Source organism: Lactuca saligna, chromosome 3 (genome assembly GCF_052625555.1).
Source record: "Lactuca saligna cultivar CGN05327 chromosome 3, ASM5262555v1, whole genome shotgun sequence".
NCBI classification, from domain to species: domain Eukaryota; kingdom Viridiplantae; phylum Streptophyta; class Magnoliopsida; order Asterales; family Asteraceae; genus Lactuca; species Lactuca saligna.
In genome coordinates, this window is record NC_136419.1 from 231,902,161 (window position 1) to 231,919,688 (window position 17,528).

Genomic DNA, 17,528 nt, shown 5'->3' on the forward strand with positions numbered 1-17,528 from the left:
TGTGTGCGATGCCATCATCCCGAGCTCTTCCCTTTACTTGCGGAAGTACCTGAAACCAAAACTGAAACTGTAAGCATGAAGCTTAGTGAGCTCCCCCAAACTACCAAATACCATACAATACATATAAATCACATACTGGGCCTTGCCCACTGCATCGGACCGAAGTCCGAAAACTGCATCGGACCGAAGTTCGGAACTGACTGGGACCTTGTCCCCTGCATCGGAACGCTGTCCGGAACTAGCTGCATCGGACCAAAGTCCGGAACTAACTGCATCATACCGAAGTCCGGAACTAACTGTATCGGACCAAAGTCTGAAACTGATTGATCATAGCATAGCATAAACACATATCAACTAGCATAACACATATCATCTAGCATAAACACATATACTGCATACTGTATCCGGTCATAGCCTAGAACACATAACACACAAATCCTGTCTGAGCCACAAAGGCATCAAACACACTATCTGCTGCATCAGACCAAAGTCCAGAAACTACTGCTAGCTAATCGGGCCGACATTGTGGTCGTAGACTCGTTCCTACTGGAAGGAAACTCACCTCGTAATCTGGCTGCGGAATGAACTGCTCGGGAAACTGTCTACTGCTGCTCCGGTATCTCCCCGGCTACAATTTCCATAAGTACACTCAATCAATCACTTATAACTACACTGAGGTTTAAATGACTATTTTACCCCTGGTCAAAGTCATCCTATTGGTCAAAGTCAACATACAGTTGACCTGACTCGTCGAGTTGGGTCACCAACTCGTCGAGTCCTTACTCTCACTTTCTTGCTTCTGCTCGCTACTACTCTTCGAGTTTGGCATAGACTCGACGAGTTCCTCTTCAATACTAACACTCAGTCAATCTGCATCCGACTCGCCAAGTTGTATGAACAACTCGTCGAGTCCTCCTTCAACACATGAACACTCTGGATGTGACTCATCGAGTTGTATGAACAACTCGTCGAGTATGTTCTTGAGGTATGAAGATTGCCTTGGATGCGCCGAGTCGGGGCATTGAATCGCCGAGTCCCTTCATGAATGAGTCTGATCTCCGACTCACCGAGTCTACCCATAACTCACTGATTCCACTCGACATGACACTTAAAAGGGGAAGAAATCGAGGACTCGCGACCCGACTCGCCGACTCTGAAGAACAACTCGTCGAGTCGGTTGCATGCAACACTACTCCGATGATTCTGCTCAAATCTAATGTATACAACTTATAGATCTGGGTTCATAAAGCTTAGTTACCACGTAAAGTTTCCAACTTTACGTGTACATATGCATGAAAATGGATTTAAAGGCTAAAAAGACACTTAAAAAGGAATGGATCTAGGGCTTTCAAGCAAAAAGGCTCTGTAAGGGTGTTAGATCCATGACTTAGGGACTGAAACATGACTACAGCCGAAGGCCAATCACCCCAATGTCATCTCTCTGCCATAAATAAGCTAAGGAATGGATTAAATGGTCTAAATGTGATTCAAAAATGGAGAATCAAACATAGAAACAAAGGGAATCCGATTTTTACCTCAATAACTCTATAATAGCTGCAAGATCTTGGATCTCCTTCTACTCTCTTGGATCTAGCTTCCTTCTTCTCTTCCAAAACTTCAAGATTCACACAATAAATGCTCAAAATGCTCAAGGAAAGGTTAGGGTTTGCTAAATGATGCTCTGAGGGTGAAGGGGATGAGGTTGGGGCTCATAACATGGTTTAAATAGAGTGCAAAACCTAGGGATTTAGGGTTTCATTCAGACTGATGGACTCGCCGAGTCCAGGATATGGACTCGCCGAGTCGCTAACTTAAACGTGCTCGAAATCCCGTCTCTACTCGACGATTTAGGCTACTGACTCGTCGAGTCCCTCTTGAAACTTGAATAAATAATAATATTAAATAACATACCAGAATCGGGGCGTTACAACTCTCCCCCACTTGTCTCAGACTTCGTCCACGAAGTCTGTTGCTGCTGCATCTGGCAACAACTCTGGGTAGTGCTCCCTTATCTACTCCTCTGCCTCCCACGTCCACTCAGATCCCTTCCGGTGCTGCCACTGAACCATTACCAACTAAACCACCTTGTTCCTCAAGGTCTTCATCTTTCGATCCAAGATCACAATCGGTCTCTCAATATAATTCAGGCTGCCATCAACCTGAATGTCCTCTAAGGGTACAACTACTGACTCGTCTACCAAACACTTCCGTAACTGGGAAACATGGAAAGTGTTGTGGATCTGGATAAGCTCTGCCAGAAGATCCAACCGATAAGCGACCCGACCCACTTGGGCCAAAACCCTAAAAGGACCGATGAACCTGGGGCCCAGCTTGCCCCTCTTTCACAACCTGATGACACCCTTCCAGGGTGATACCTTCAGGAGGACCATGTCGCCCACTTGAAACTCTAAGTCTGAACACCTCCTGTCGGCGTAACTCTTCTGCCGACTCTACGCAGTCTGTAGTCTACTACGAACCTGCTGGATCAACTCTGTCGTCTTGAGCACCACCTCGGTGCTCCCAATGACTTGCTGACCGACTTGGCCCCAACAAATCGGGGTCCTGCACTTTCTCCCATAAAGCATCTCGAAGGGAGGGCGGTCAATACTCGCATGATAACTGTTTTTATACGAAAATTCTGCTAATGGAAGATACGTATCCCAACTATCACCGAAATCTAGGACGCATGCCTGGAGCATGTCCTCAAGAGTTTGAATCGTCCTCTCACTCTGCCTGTCCGTCTGAGGGTGGAAAGCGGTGCTGAAATGGAGACGAGTACCCATCTCGTTGTGAAACCGCTTCCAGAATTTGAAAGTAAAATGGACATCTCTTTCTCACACCACTGATACAGGCACTCCATGTCGTGCCGCAACCTCTCGAACATATATATCGGCTAACTTCTCATCCGATATGCTCTCCTGGATCAGCATAAAATGAGCACTCTTCGTCAATCGATCCACTATAACCCAAATAGAATCCACTCCACGTGTGGTCATGGGAAGCTTAGTGATAAAATCCATAGTGATATCCTCCCATTTCCACACTGGAATGTCCAACGGTTGCATCTTTCCGTGAGGCCTCTGGTGCTCCGCCTTAACCTTCCTGTAAGTCAGGCATCTTTCCACATACCAGGCGACATCCCGCTTCATGTAGGGCCACCAATACTTGGGTCGAAGATCCCTATACATCTTTGTTGCCCCTGGATGGATGGAAAATCGAGACTTATAGGCCTCGTCCATCAACACCTGCTGTACTCCTCCCCAGTATTATACCCATACTCTCCCATGAAGGGTCAGCAATCCTCGGCTGTCGTAGTCAAAAGAAGTTGCTCGGCCTACAATCCTCTCACACTTCTGCCTCTCCTCCTTGAGGCCCTCGGCCTGCGCCTCTTTGATTTGCTCCAACAATGGAGTAATCACTGTCATCCTCAAATAAATATCTCTGATCGGGGCCGCTGCTGCCTTGTGGCTCAAGGCATCGGCCACTACGTTGGCCTTCCCTGGGTGATACAGGATCTCGCAGTCGTAATCCTTCAACACATCTAACCATCGCCTCTACCTCATGTTCAGATTCGGCTGATCCATGAGGTACCTCAAGCTATTATGATCTGTGTAAATGGTACATTGGACCGCATAGAGGCAATGTCTCGAAATCTTGAGGGAAAACACTATTGCCCCCACCTCTAAGTCGTGCATCGGATAGTTAGCCTCGTGAGGCTTCAACTATCTCGAGGCGTAAGCTATCACACGGTCTCGCTGCATCAGCACTGTTCCCATTCCTGTGATCGAGGCATCGCAGTAGACTACAAAATCTTCTATCCCCTCTGGCAGGGTAAGAATCGGTGCCTCGCACAATCTCTGCCTGAGGGTCTCAGATGCTGCTTGTTGCTCAGGACCCCAATGAAACGCCACCGACTTCTTGGTCAGTTAAGTGAGCGGTACTGCTATCTTGGAGAAATCCTGGATGAATCTCATGTAATACCCTGCCAAACCTAGGAAGCTCCAAATCTCAGATGGAGACCTCGGGACCTCCCACTGCATCACGGCCTCTATCTTGGCTGGATCTACCAAAATACCCTTCTGGTTGACGAGGTTTCCAAGGAATTGCACCTCGCGCAACCAGAACTTGCACTTAGAGAACTTTGAGAAAAGTTTCTCCCTCCTCAAAATCTCCAGCACCTCCCTAAGGTGCTCCTCGTACTGCTCCTGAGTCTTGGAATACACCAAGATATCATCTATGAATACTATTACAGAGTGATCCAGCATCGGCCTGCACACGCGGTTCATGAGATCCATGAACGCGGCTGGGGTGTTGGTGAGCCCAAATGGCATCACCACGAACTCATAATGTCCATACCTGGTCTTGAAAGCAGTCTTCTGCACATCCTCACCTCTGACTCGCATTTGATGATACCCGGAGCATAAATCGATCTTGGAAAACCAAGACGTTCCCTGCAGCTGATCAAACAAATAATCTATCCTTGGAAGTGGGTAATGGTTCTTCACTATTACCTTATTCAGTTCCCGGTAATCTATACACATACGGTGCGACCCGTCCTTTTTCTACACAAACAAAATCCCAGGGCAAATTGCTCGGCCTAATAAAACCCTTTTCTAGCAGCTCTTGTAGCTGTGTAGATAACTCCTGCATCTCTAGGGGAGCCAACCGATACGGTGCCTTGGCTATCGGAGCAGCACCAGGGATTAGGTCAATCCCGAACTCGACCTGCCTCTCTGGAGGTATTCAAGGAATATCCTCTGCAAATACATCCGGGTAGTCTCACACTACCAGAACATCATCAACCGTCGTCTTGCCCTTCTCCCGGGCATCTAAAACATAGGCAACATAACCGATGCAACTCTGCTGAAAATAGCGCCTCGCTCTCGCCGTTGAACACAGAACTGGTCCACACTGTGGCCTCTCACCCTAAATCACTAACTCTCCCCCACTGGGAGTGCAAACCCTCACTAACTGCAACTCACAATCTATCACTGCCCCATTGGGGCTCAACCAATCCATGCCTACTATAACCTTATTCCCTCGCAGGGGAATAGGGATCAAGTCCACCGGAAACTACTCATCAAATAACTATAGAGAACATCCTCTGTGTACCCTTGCAACCCTAACGGTCCTTTCAGCTGCTATCTCAACCTCAAGTGGGAAATCTAGCTCCACTAGAGCTCTGCTAAACCTCTTGATAAGCGCAAGAGATATGAATGATCGGGTAGCCCCCGAATCAAACAATATTGTAGCTGAAATGCCGTTCACTGAGAACGACCCTATACAAAACATATAACCATAAGAAACAATCAATAATAAATACAGAGATAAGGGAGAAATATGTACCCGTCACCATATCAGGAGTCGCTCGCGCCTCCTCTACTATCAGCTGAAAAGCCCTACTCTTCGCCACATGCATCTTAACTCGGCCCTGACGTCCATCTGTAATCCTCAAGGTAGCAGGGGCAGGTGCTGACACCTTCCCTGCAGCTGCTAAACTCGAACACTAGGACTTTTTATGTCCCCTCTGATTGCACTGAAAGCAAATCAGATCTGACGCCGCAATGGCACTGGTAGTGGCTGTACAATCTTTTCTCATGTGCCCAGTCCGGCTGCACTTGTAACAGCTGGAACTCCCTGCCTTGCACACCCCATCGTGAAATCTCCCACACTTTCCACATCGACTGTGGATCTACTGACTCCTGGATCTGTGATCTGAAACCTTGGGCTTTTTGCCTGAACTCCCTATACCCGAAGCCACCTCCGGCTTCCTCTTCATCTCCATCTCAAGGTTAATCTCTCTCTCTCTCTCTCTCTCTCTCTCTCTCTCTCTCTCTCGCCCTAGCAATCATGTCATCCAGCGTTTTATAGCTGGACTGGCTCACAAACTGGCGGATATCACTTCGCAGCATCTCATGGTAACAGGCCTTCTTCATTTCCTCATCTGTTGCGTACAGAGGAACAAGAAGTGCCCTCTCCCTAAACATGGCGGTAATCTCCGCCACTGTCTCTATAGTCTGGGTCAAATCCTGGAACTCACGTGCTAACTGTTGCACCTCAATAACGGGTGCAAACTCAGCTCTGAACCTGGTGGTAAAGTCCGCCCAGGTCATGGCATCGAAAGTTGCGTCACTCTCAATGGCATGACCAACCTCCTCCCACCAATCTCGTGCCCTGTCCTTCAGAAGACAGGACGCCAATCTGACCTTGTCCCCCCCCCCTCCGGGACACCTACTCGTGCGGAAAGCGTTGGCCACGTCCGCCAACCATCGGGTACTCGCTATGGGGTCCTGCGCCCCGTGGTAATCTAGAGCTCCACATGCCCAGAACCCCCTGAAAGTAAGCATGCGTGACCCCATCATCGTCGTTTCCTCAGCACGAAATGTGCCTAGCTTCTCCTCTATCAACTCTAATATACCCTCCTTGATCGAACCAAAGATCACTAGAGTTTGCTCAAGAATGATATGAGTAACCTCTAAAGTGAAGAACACTCTAGTCTGCTCATCCAACTGATCCGCTCCCGAGCCTGATCCCGATCCCTCTCTGGCACCTGCACTGCCGCCTGCTGGTCTAGGGCGTAAAACCACCATTCTGAAAACACATCACAATAAATGTCAGAACACTGATATGACTCGAGGGATCATTACTACTACCAGATTTTCGGTCTCATCTCAGCCTTCCTCGATTCAAGTATGGATCCTCTGCTTCCAATAGTATGGGCCCCTACTACCTTCCACATCTATCTATACTTTCCTCAAGAACTGCCTCGACTCCACCTAGCAACTACTACTGCTACTGATCTCTACTTCTCTCATCCTAGGCTTGCCCTAGGGAAATCTCTAACTCAACCCAACCAGTCCTCAGCTGCTGAAGGCCTCCTTGTAATGCCAATTAACCATTATCTGCATACCATCACATGTGGCGAGGCTTAGATAATCCTTCGAGTAAAAGACCCATCCCCACAATGGTTAGACTCGGACAAGAGCTGCGTAGCTAGGACAAATCCAACACTCTTAGATTATTCAACCATGTTCACATGTGATGTAGGATATTCACCTAATGACTAACTCCAATCACTCAGACTCCCACAAAGCACGAAGCAAACAGCATTCGGACACGGAAAACTACTCAAGCAATTCTATACTCATAATGAGAAACTGTACTAGCATACAATGTTAAGCTCATTCTATCAGGCATAACCTAAGCAGGCTATCCTACTGTTGTCTACTCAATTTCTAGCATGCAATTCTCATAAGGCTGAAACACATAAAGCAGGCACATAAGGCATCCTCCTAGATCCTTAGTCCTATGCTAGCATACTGTTCTACTGAAACTGGAACTAAAACTGAAACTGAAAATGTTAATCATAAACTTGTATGGGTAATTTGGGAGTACTTACTTGAGCTCGGCTGATCGCATGCACCACACCCTTTTCTCTTTATCAAAACTCTTTTCTTTCTAAGTTCTTTTCAAAAATGTTTTTCTTATAAAACCTTTTACCATTTCCTTAGTTTGAGTTTAGACGCACCAAAGAGTGTATCTGAATCCCTCAAACCAAGGCTCTGATACCAACTTGTAACATCCAAAATACGACCCAAAATTTTTTGTTTTAATAATAATAAAAAATCATATACTGAACATCATATCATAAAACCATACGTCAAATATCTCAAATCATAATAAAATGTCGTGAAACAACTGTATCAAATCAAACTATGAATCAAAACAAACTCCCAGGAAAAAGACTGAAGTTGTGGTGTGTGTGATGCCATCATCCTGGGCTCTTCCCTTTAGTTGCGGAAGTACCTGAAACCAAAACTGAAACTGTAAGCACGAAGCTTAGTGAGCTCCCCCAAACTACCACATACCATGCAATACATATAAATCACATATTGGGCCTTGCCCACTGCATCGGACCGAAGTCTGGAAATTGCATCGGACCGAAGTCCGGAACTGACTGGGACGTTGTCCCCTGCATCAGACTGGTGTCCAGAACTAGCTGCATCGGACCGATGTCCGGAACTGACTGCATCGGACCGAAGTCTGGAACTAACTGTATCGGACCAAAGTCCGAAACTGACTGATCATAGCATAGCATAAACACATATCATCTAGCATAAACACATATACTGCATACTGCATCAGGCCGTAGCCCGGAACACATAAAACATAAATCCTGTCTGAGCTACGAAGGCATCAAACACACTATTTGTTGCATCGGACCGAAGTCTGGAAACTACTGCTAGCTAATCGGGCCAGCATTGTGGCCATAGACCCGTTCCTACTGGAAGGAAACTCACCTCGTAATCTGGATGCTGAATGAACTCCTCGGGAAATTGTCTGCTGCTGCTCCGGTATCTCCCCGGCTAAAATATCCATAAGTACACTCAATCAATCACTGATAACTACATTGAGGGTAAAATGACTATTTTACCCCTGATCAAAGTCAACCTATTGGTCAAAGTCAACATACAGTTGACCTGACTCGTTGAGTCCGTACTCTCACTTTCTTGCTTCTGCTTGCTACTATTCGTTGAGTTTGGCATAGACTCGACGAGTTCCTCTTCGATACTAACACTGATTCAATTTGCATCCGACTCGCCGAGTTGTATGAACAACTCGTCGAGTCCTCCTTCAACACATGAACACTCTGGCTGTGACTACCTGAGTTGTATGAACAACTCGTCGATTCTGTTCTTGAGGTACGAAGATTTCCTTGGACGCGCCGAGTCAGGGCATTGACTCGCTGAGTCCCTTCATGAATGAGTCCGATCTCCAACTCACTGATTCCACCCATAACTCACTGATTCCACTTGGCATGACACATAAAAGGGGAAGAAATCGGGGACTCGCGACCCGACTCGCTGAGTCTGAAGAACAACTCGCCGAGTTGGTTGCATGCAACACTACTCCGATGATTCTGCTCAAATCTAATGCATACAACTTATAGATCTGGGTTCATAAAGCTTAGTTACCACGTAAAGTTTCCAACTTTACGTGTACTTATGCATGAAAATGGATTTAAAGGCTAAAAAGACACTTAAAGGAATAGATCTAGGCTTTCAAGCAAAAAGGCTCCGTAAGGGTGTTAGATCCACGACTTAGGGACTAAAACATGACTAGACCCGAAGGCCAATCACCCCAATGTGATCTCTCTACCATAAATAAGCTAAGGAATGGATTAAATGGTCTAAATGTGATTCAAAAATGGAGAATCAAACATAGAAATAGAGGGACTCCGATTTTTACCTCAATAACTCCGTAATAGTTGCAAGATCTTGGATCTCCTTCTACTCTCTTGGATCTAGCTTCCTTCTTCTCTTCTAAAACTTCAAGATTCACACAATAAATGCTCAAAATGCTCAAGGAAAGGTTAGGGTTTGCTAAATGATGCTCTGAGGGTGAAGGGGATGAGGTTGGGGATCATAACATGGTTTAAATAGGGTGCAAAACCCGAGGATGTAGGGTTTCATTCAGACTGATGGACTCGCCGAGTCGCCAACTTAAACGTGCTTGAAATCCCATCTCTACTCGACAAGTCGGGCTACTGACTCGTCGAGTCCCTCTTGAAACTTGAATAAATAATAATATTAAATAACATACCAGAATCATGGTGTTACACTTGAAGTGCTTGTGTGGTTTCCCGTGAGAATACGATCAAATGTTTGTTAATAAACATTGAAAGGCTTCTTTTTAATCATAGGCTTTAGAGTGTGGCTAAGCTTCAACCTAACCTCGATGCTTAACATAAGACCGAACGTTAGAAGAAGTATTTGTGAGACCAATGTGGCCTGTTGAACAAGTAGGTTGGATAGGTTGGAAGTAACAGAATTTAGAATAGAAATCTCAAAAACAAAAACTAAACTGGATCTTTTGGGAAGAAATGTCTTGGTGTTAGACAATTTAATAAAGATCACGCAAGAAAAACAAAAGAAACTTCTTTTGGGTAACAAGTGAGTTCTTGAATATAAATATTCACCGTCAATTCAGTATTGGTGTTGGATTTTGGGTCTCACTTAGCATGTGGTGTACACATCTAAGATCATAAACACAGAGTTTGTGTAACCATAAACCTTAGTGGTAATTCTTGAGAGTCTCAACGGTTACATTGATGAACCGAAAGTAGATGGAGAATATAGATGAGGTGGTTAAAGAGCTAATTGTACCCTTGCTTTTAAAAGAGTAACATAGGAGAAAACTCTTAACTCATTTGAAAAGAGAAGGGTAGCTCAGGACTTGAGTGAATGGTACAGCCTGATTGGGAAGAAACGATAGGTACAAATGGAATCATACCTGCCCCTCCACATGCAGCAGAATGCTTCTAGGGACACCTAGCTAGTTTATAGTTAAAATTAACATACCTGCCCCTCCACGAGTTCATAAGATGTCTTGGCACTTGATACCTAGTAAGGAAGAAGAGAGAAACAAACTACACACAAGAAATAATAAAACAAAATCTTTTTGAAATTTTGTATTTTCTGACAAATAATGAAAATAATAAAAATAGAAAAAAGAAACTTTAAAACATCTTAGAAATAAAGAAAGAAAAAAAATAACAGACGAAAAAAATAGAGTATAAAAATAAATACAGCTGAACCTACACCTTAAATAATCTAAGCTAAATAAACTGAGCGATCAATTCATTCCAGTTCCCAAAAATTAAGGAGCCGAAATAAGCAGAGCGTTCGGTTCATTTTGGTTTCCTAAAATTCCGGAGCCGAAATAGACCGAGCGGTCGGTTCATTTTGGTTCCCAAAAATTGAGGAGCCGAAATAAGCAGAGCTTTCGGTTCATTTCGGTTCCCTAAAATTAAGGAGCCAAAATAGACTGAGCGATCAGTTAATTTCGCTTCCCTAATTTTTCAGTGAGGGGTTTGAGGATTCGGTACCGACTCTGCTTCCATCATTCCCAAACGTTGCAAAATTCTATTAAAGCTTGCTACTGGTAACGCTTTAGTGAAAATATCTACAAGTTGATTTGAGGACCTTATGAAATGGACTTCCACGTTGCCATCTTCAACATGGTCCTTGATGAAGTGGTACCTGAGTGCAATATGGTTAGCCTTTGAGTGTTGCACTAGATTGTGACAAATTCTTATCGTGCATTCAGAGTCACAATAAAAGGGAATCTTCTTCACACTCAGTCCATAGTCTCTAAGTTGACCTTACGAAATGGACTTCCACGTTGCCATCTTCAACATGGTCCTTGATGAAGTGCTACATGAGTGCAATATGGTTAGCCTTTGAGTGCTGCACCAGATTGTGACAAATTCTTATTGTGCTTTCAGAGTCACAATAAAAGGGAATCTTCTTCACACTCAGTTCATAGTCTCTAAGTTGACTTTGTATCCAGACTACTTGTGCAGTACACGAAGCAGCAGCAATGTATTCTACTTCACTGTTGAGAGAGACACACATGTTTGCTTCTTGGACTGCCAGCTAACTAGTTTGCCATCAAGCAACGGACATCCTCCAGTTGTGCTCTTTCTATCTAGACCACATCCACCCAGATCAGCATCAAAAAAGGCTTGAACGAAGAATCTGGATTTTGCTGGATACCATAGATCGAGCGATAAGGTTCGCTTCAAATATCAAAAAATATTCTTCATTGCCACCATGTAAGGTTCTCTAGGATTAGCTTGAAACATGACACAATAACAGATAGAAAACATAATGTTCGGTCTACTTGCAGTTAGATACATGAGAGATCCTATCATATGATGATAGAGAGTCATGTCTACAGTAGGCTTTTCCAGAGATGGTGTTAACTTAGTGTCAAACGCCATAGGAACCTTCACCTTCGAGTCTCCCGTCATACCAAATTTTGCCAATAAATTCTTCGTGTAAGCCTCCTGGTTAATAAACATACCTTCTGGTCCCTGTCTTATATTCAACCCAAGAAAAAAGTTAATTGGACCCATTGCGCTCATCTCATATTTAGTCTCCATCAACTTCATGAATTTAGCTGTTAAGCTGGGATTCGTGGAGCCGAAGATGATATCTTCGACATAAATTTGAACTATCATTAGATGTTCGCCTTCTTTCTTGCGAAAGAAGGTTGGGTCAACCGAACCTGGCTTGAATTTAGACATTTTTAGAAAGCGAGTTAGTGTTTCATACCACACCCTTGGTACTTGTTTCAGTCCATACACAACTTTATCTAACACATATCAATGATCGAGGTATTTCTGATTCATGAACCCAGCTGGTTGCTCAATATACATCGTTTCTTCTAGTTCTCCATTCAGGAAGGCACATTTCACATCCATTTGAAAAACTTCAATGTTTTTAGGAGCAACATAAGCTAGAAAAATTCGAACCGATTCCAATATGGCTACAGGAGCGAATGTCTCCTCATAGTCTATTCCTTCTTCTTGGCAATATCCCTTTACCACCAGTCAGGCCTTATTCCTAATAACATTGCCTTCTTTATCCATCTTGTTCCTAAATACCCACTTCAATCACACCATAGAAGCATCCTTTGGTGTGGGTATTAGTCTCCAAACTCGATTGCGTTCAAACTCATAAAGTTCATCTTGCTGTAACGACCATAAAATTTCAATCAATTTTAACTTTCCAAAAACAAATCATTTTCACAATGTTATTACAAAAAGGTTTTCAATACAATTATTATCAGAGTCTTCCCAGAACAACATCATAAAACATAATCATGAGGAGTGGTACAATCACGCCTTTGCCTTGCCACAGTCACATGAAGAACCTGAAAAACATTAAACCACAACTGTAAGCCCGAAATCTTACTGAGATACCCCCAAAATACCTACCACATATACCACGCATAACATATCATAACCAAACAGAACAGCCATGCACTTCAGGTCTACTTTGTGACTGGTCCGCCGCACCAGGCCTTCAGTCCACCTGGTCCACCCTCCGAGTCTAGCCTTATCCATCGAGTCTGTAGTATAGTTGTTCCGCCCGCACCGGGCCTTCAACCTATCTGGTCAACTCTCTGAGTCTACAATACGACTGGTCCGCTCGCACCGGGCCTTCAGTCGGCCTGATCCACTCTCCGAGCCTCGGCACGTCTGGTGTGCCCTCGTGGGGCCTACAGCCTATCCGGACCGCTCGTTGGGCCTTCGGGATATCTGGTCCGCCCTGGGTATGTTGGCCTACAGCACAAAGCAGGACCCGCCTCAACCCATCCCCAGTCAAACAACCATGTGCACATAAACATACAATCATATAACAATTCACATCCAATCAAACCGATCTAGCAGATCACATAACATGACATACTCTAAGCAGGATACCGACCTAACCGATCACTAGCATAGCATCATCCTATATACCAGGATACCGACCTTAGCCAGGTCTCTAACATATACCATCCTAACTACCAGGATGCAAACATAGTAAAGCAACAACATAACAACAATACCCGAATTACAATCCGATAAAGGGTCGGCCTTGGTGCCTTAGACCCTGTTGATATAGTGAGGATAACTCACCTCGCAACTGCTGACTGAAAAGATAAAACCGAGATGCCCCGACAACTGACACGATCTCCACCACTGGCCAACACCAACACTGAACTCAAAACAAAAGCCAACAATTACCAAAATACCCCTGGAAGTCAACTGGTCGACCCTTGCTCAAAGTCAAAGTCAAAGTCAACCTCATGACTGACTCTACTCGTCGGGTCAACCTAATGACTCGTCGAGTCCCCATGCTCAGAACTTCCCCAATTCACGACTCAACTCGTCGAGTAACCCCGAGACTCGTCGAGTCTCACAACTCTAAGTCCCCTCGCACTCAACTCACTGAGTCCTCGCTTGACTCTCCGATTCATGGCTCAACTAGAAGAATATTAGGACCTCACGACTAGACTCGCTGAGTCCAAGAATAGACTCGCCGAGTCCGAGGCTATCTTCAACCTACTCACCGAGTTGTTCTTCCAACTCGCCGAGTTCCAGTCCATCTTCAAGCAACTCGCCGAGTACACCTTTGTGACTCGTCGAGTGCCTCTAGATCTTAACCCATGCAGAAGCTTTCCAGGGCATGCAGATTGTTCCAAAACATAGATCTACCCTTATACAACCCATCCATCATGTAAAGTGGCAAACTTTACGTGAATCTAAAGAGATCTAGGCATTTTACACTCTAGGGCTAGGGTTTGGGACAAGATGACTTCACCAAACACTCAAGAACAAGGACTTTAATGCACTCTAGACCTTCTCCATTCCAGATCTGAGGTAGCAACCTCAGATCTAACCTTCAAACCCGAAATACCACAAGCTAAACTTTCCACACATTCCAAAATGATGAACCTAGATGAATAACAACCCAAGAAATGAAGTAATACCTCAAAAGGAAGCCCAACAGAAGAGAAATCTGAATCTTAGCAAAGCCCCTTGCTCCAAGCCTCTTATCTCTCCAAGATCTCCTCCAAAAATCTCTTCTCCAATGTTCAAATGCACTCAAATCCCTCACAATCACGTCTTAGGGTTTTCTGGACTTCCAGAGAGGGTAAAGAGGCTGGGAAGAGGGTATAATGTCCTTTATATAGGGCTCATCCTCCAAAATTAGGGTTTTCTCCACTCAGCGCCTACTCTCCGAGTCCAGCCTCCGACTCGCCGTGTTGGCCACTTGACACGCAACCAGAGTCGCGACCCTACTCGCCGAGTCCACCCATGAACTCGCCGAGTTGCCCTTTCATATTTACACTTTGAACCCTAAACTTGCACTCCTGAACTTGGGATGTTACACTTGCATTGCATGTACCCAATCAACATGATCAAGTGTCGTGTTGACTGTCTTTGGTTCAATTTTAGAGACAAACGAATTAAACATGCAACATTCAACTTGAGAGAATAATGTAGTTTGCTTTGCTTTCAACTGAGATTGTGTGAGAACTTGTTCGGATGATTCACCAATTACTTGTGTTTTAGGATGATCCTTATTCCGTTTTGTGAGAGGAGCGTAGTTCGGGTCATAAACAGGATCCAACTCTGCATTAATTTATTCTTCAAATTCTGATTGATCGTCTTCGTCATTTGTATTTGCATTCTCCCCCTCAAATGGCGAAGTGTGTTCCTTGTTAGGTTCAGGATCCTCCCCCTCGTGTGGAGTTGGACTCTCTTGCTCGGTTGGAGTTGGATACTCTCCTTCGGTTGTATGAGACACAGATGAGCCCTCCCCTCGAATATTGTGCTGATATTTGGAGGTTCATTTGAGGGTTGATCATCAGCTTGGTTTGAAGGATCCTTTGCCATGTCTTTTGCAGCATCTTCGATGATCCTTTTTAGATGGTCGATTGTGTTGTCTGCTGCATTCGCCTCTAAGTGTATTACTTTTTTTGGTTCATCAAATAACCTCATATATTCTTCAAACAAATTTGAAATAGGAACCGATACTTGTCCTGATTCAGGAAATATTTCACCTATGGCACTTTCTTTTGCTTGATCTTTCTTTATGTAGCAGTCATCAAAGGTTACGTAATAGGTTTCTTCAATATGTTTGGAGTGTTTATTTAAAACCCTATAAGCCTTTGAAGTGAGTGAAAACCCTAGAAAGATTCCCTCATCCGCTTTAACATCAAACTTGTTTTGGTTCTCTTTAGAGTTGAAAATGAAGCACCTGGAACCAAACACATGAAAGAACCTGACATTGGGTTTTCGGTCGTTCAGAATCTCATACGGAGTGATTGAGAATCGCTTGTTAAGTAAGGATCTGTTTTGAGTATAACAGGCAGTAGCAACAGCATCAGCCCAGAAGTATAATGGGAGAGAAGCGAAGCTCAGCATGCTTCTGGCTACTTCACATAAGGAACGGTTCTGTCTTTCAACAATTCCATTCTGTTGTGGAGTATAGGGAGCAGAGAAGTTATGAGACACTCCCTTATCGGCCAGAAAGTCTTCAAACTCTTTATTCTTGAATTCAAGCCCATTATCACTTCTGATGTTCCTTACCACTTTTTGTAGCTGCACTTCTACTTGCTTGATGAACATCTTTAACATGGGAGTTGCTTCTGATTGCTGTTTAAGAAAGAATACCTAGGTGAAACGTGAAAAATCGTCTACTATAACAAGAATGAACTTACTTCCACCGATGCTTTCAATAACTGAAGGTCCACATAAGTCAATATGTAGAAGTTCAAGTGCTTCAACAATCTTGGTATTGATACGTGATGGATGGCTCTTTCTGCTCTGTTTACCCATCTCACATGCTGCACACAGGTGTTCCTTATCAAACTTGAGAACATGAAGACCTCTAACATGATCACCAAGCACCAACTTACTGATATCTTTAATGTTTAGGTGCGAGAGATGTCGGTGCCATAGCCAACTTTCATCAAAATTTGCCTTAGACAGCAGGCAAATAGCTGGTTTTCCTTTAATTATATTGAGGTTTAGGGGGTACATCTCTTCTATCGTTCAGATTTTAACAAGACTCTTTTGGATTGCTTTTCAACAATTTCTGATCCTTCATCATCGAATGATACTTTCATCCCCGTACCCACAGCCAATTGAGATACACTAATGAGATTGTGCTGCAATCCTTCCACGTACGCCACTTTTCGAATTGTGAAATCTCCGTTGGTTATCATTCCATATCCTTTGACTGTTCCATAAGAGTTGTTGCCATACTTCACGCATCCACCATCCTTAAGGGACCAAAACTCCCTTAGCTCTTCCTTTCTCCCTATCATGTAACGTGAGCAACCATTGTCTATGTACCATTCATCGTTGAACTGCTCATCACTTATAACCTGCAAATTTAAGCAGATTTAGGAACCCAAAGTCTCTTGGGCCATGGTGAGTTTTTCATAGAAAAAGGAACAACAACAGATATATCAACAAGATAGGTTCTTTTTATGAGTGTGGTTTCGTCTTTTCTTTTGATGGTGTACGCTTTTATTTTATTTTTATCTTGTTTAAATTGCAATGTACCACAGGGTGTTATGACAGTTGGAATCCTCCTTGGATCCCTAGGGTTAGCTTTCTTTTTATTATGATTGATTTCTGCTTTAGAATCAAGTCTTCCTTTCCCATGAACATCTTTTATTGAGTTAGGTTTCTATTGGGATGAACTGAGACTTGACCTTTGGTTCTCATTTTTGGTGTTGGGAACGAACCATGAAGTTTGGTTCTTAACTTTGTTATTGAAACCGAAACCGGATGTTCAGTTCTATCCTTTGGAGTCAGAATAGAGACTGGATGTTTGGTTTTGAGATTTGGAATAGTAAGAAATGGGACTAAATTTTTTCTTTCTTTTGATCTCTGGTTTGTCATTTTCTACAACATTTGCTTCTTTCTTCGAGGGAACATGGTTAGGGTTTTGAGATTTCCAAAACCTTTTTCTCTCATTTAGATTCTTCATGTACCTCTGATTTCTTTGGTGTTTCTGTTCAGCCAACTCCTTCTTTCACATTCGCGGAGCTGTAACTTCCTTGCCAGTTTCGGTTTTTATTGGCAGGAAATTTCCTTCTTGCAAACTTCTTAGGATTGGAGACCATCATTGCATATTCTTCACCTGTCAGGTCACACTCAGACAAATCTTCTTCCG

The 17,528-nt window shown here is 43.9% G+C and overlaps 1 pseudogene; it reads right to left on the reverse strand.

Moving 5' to 3' along the window:
- Positions 1-11,590: 11,590 nt before the first annotated feature.
- LOC145036436 (uncharacterized) lies at positions 11,591-16,239 on the reverse strand (annotated as a pseudogene).
- Positions 16,240-17,528: the final 1,289 nt, after the last annotated feature.